General features: G+C 44.5%; 1 pseudogene; it reads left to right on the plus strand.

Annotated features, from left to right (window-relative positions):
* Positions 1-1,323: 1,323 nt before the first annotated feature.
* LOC126204713 (U2 spliceosomal RNA) lies at positions 1,324-1,498 on the plus strand (annotated as a pseudogene).
* Positions 1,499-2,278: the final 780 nt, after the last annotated feature.

The raw sequence follows: 2,278 nt of genomic DNA on the forward strand, positions 1-2,278 counted from the left end.
CATTTGCCTAGAGTGATTTAGGGAAATCACGGAAAACCTAAATCAGGATGGCCGGACGCGGGATTGAACCGTCGTCCTCCCGAATGCGAGTCCAGTGTGTAACCACTGCGCCACCTCGGTCGGTAGCGTCGTTGGATGAGGGAAGTGGGTTCCTACGTAAAACTTGATCTAATAAGGCCCCTCTACAAGCTCGTGAAGTCTGCAACACTAATTATGAAACACTCCGTATACGTAAAACAAACAAGTATTACAAGCCGCTGAAAGAGTGTCTCAAATAGAAAGAACAGAAACGCATATGGCACAAAAGAACAACCTTTCATATAGTTGCGGAGAAAGACCATATCTCCAAGAATATGGAAGCAACTAAGGAACGACGGAAAATATAGAAAAACGCCGAGCATGGGATTAATTGTATTCAAGGGTAGATTGATGGTAAAATAAGATAATTGGTGTTTTAATTAATTTCGTAAACACAGTAGTGTTCACATGTATGTTGTTAATTTTTTTGAGATTATCAGTAGATCTACATCTGCTGGCGATAGGAGGAATCGCTATCGTGGACCAGGCATCTCCATGCCGGCGTGGAGGTCACACCAGCTGGGTTCTCCAAGCCAGCACCAACGCCACAGGTTCCTGCTATCACCAAGTTTCCTTTACTCACACATCTACAAGTTGTAGAGAGGACTTTATAGACCACGTTTTACATAGGAACACCTGTCCGGAAAAGTCATCCAACGACGCTACAGAGCGTGCAAGTCACGAGCCCAGCGATTCCTGCTGCCAACAAGGAACAGTGTGAGGAACATGGTGATAGCGTACGCAGATGATCTCCTGGCGGTGCTGTCCGCGGACACAAGAGCGCAGCTGGACCACCGGTCAACACAGCTACTCACAAGCATCAGCCAGTGGTGCAAACGCAACAAACTACTCAAAGGAACACCACAAAGGAATCCAACTATAAAAATACACGACATCAGCACACGAAGACTACGTAAAACACGAAACACATCTTGGTGTGCAACTCGACGAAGGGCTGTCCTTTGACGAACACATCAGAACAGTGACTGATAATGCTGCCAAAGTCATGTACAAGCTGGCCAGACTCTACATAACACACTTCGGGGTAGCATTACACATAATGACAACTTACCAATGTGCGCCCTTTGAATCTCTGGCCTGGTTTGCAGCCAGTGCAAAGGCCGACCGAGATTACGGGATAGGACATCACCAAGAAGGGTCAACTCGTTAAATGGCGGGTGGATACCTTCGTGGCTGTTTCCAATTCCTACCGAATGTGAACCTTTCCTAAGTTCCTTTCCGAGTATTACCTCAATGACTAAAAAATCTGTTCTTATCAGCTTAATATCTGATACGTCCTGCATCACAGGACCAGAATATTAAACTCATTTTTGGCTCATGACGGAGTGCTAGGGGCTTGCTCCACCTCCGCCGCGGGTTGGCCCGGCATTGCAGTACCGCCGGGATCGGCCCACCTAAAATTAATTAAAACACAGCCTGAAATGGGTTAATATTCTGCAGTGATTAAATATTCCGCTGGTAGCAAAACTTGTCGTAGTTGTCGATGTGCCCAGTAGTTAGCTGCTTACACACCATGATTTCTTTTAATTAATTTAAAATTATCTTAAGTACTTTTTTTTTTTTTTTTTGCGGTTAGCCGGACCGCTCTTGCAGCCGCATTACACAAGGCTGGTAATTTATGGGGGCACAGAACAATGCCTTCGGATGCCCCGTTGGCGTCTTCTATGGTCCGGCCACAGATAATTTTAATTAAATTTTTTGGAGTTATATCCTTAGCTCCTCGCGAACGTCGTCGTCGTCGCCGCCACACGCACGCAGAATACGTGTGCACACACACGTACGCAAAACATCTACAAGCAGAATAATTAAACTGTATTAGAATAAACAGTGTAATGCAATAAACCCTGTAAATACGTTGCAACTTAAGGATAAACAGCAGGCATATCCATCCTGCGGTCATTATACCGCTGTTGGGACGTAACACATGTAACTGAACACTCAGTATGCGAGCAACATAACACGTAAATTCAAGACACATAATATAGGAACTGTAAGTTGATTAATACCCCAAGAAATAGCATACTTTACACTCACACACCACTGCGCTTTCCACAATGTACATAATAGCTATAGTGGCATTTTTATAAATAGTGTTTAGATATTTTAATCCGTAAACTAAACTATAGCGAATCAGGAGTGCAACGCTCGAAGTAATTCCGAGGCTTTGAGACCAGGCTGA

This window comes from Schistocerca nitens, chromosome 1, assembly GCF_023898315.1.
Source record: "Schistocerca nitens isolate TAMUIC-IGC-003100 chromosome 1, iqSchNite1.1, whole genome shotgun sequence".
NCBI lineage: Eukaryota > Metazoa > Arthropoda > Insecta > Orthoptera > Acrididae > Schistocerca > Schistocerca nitens.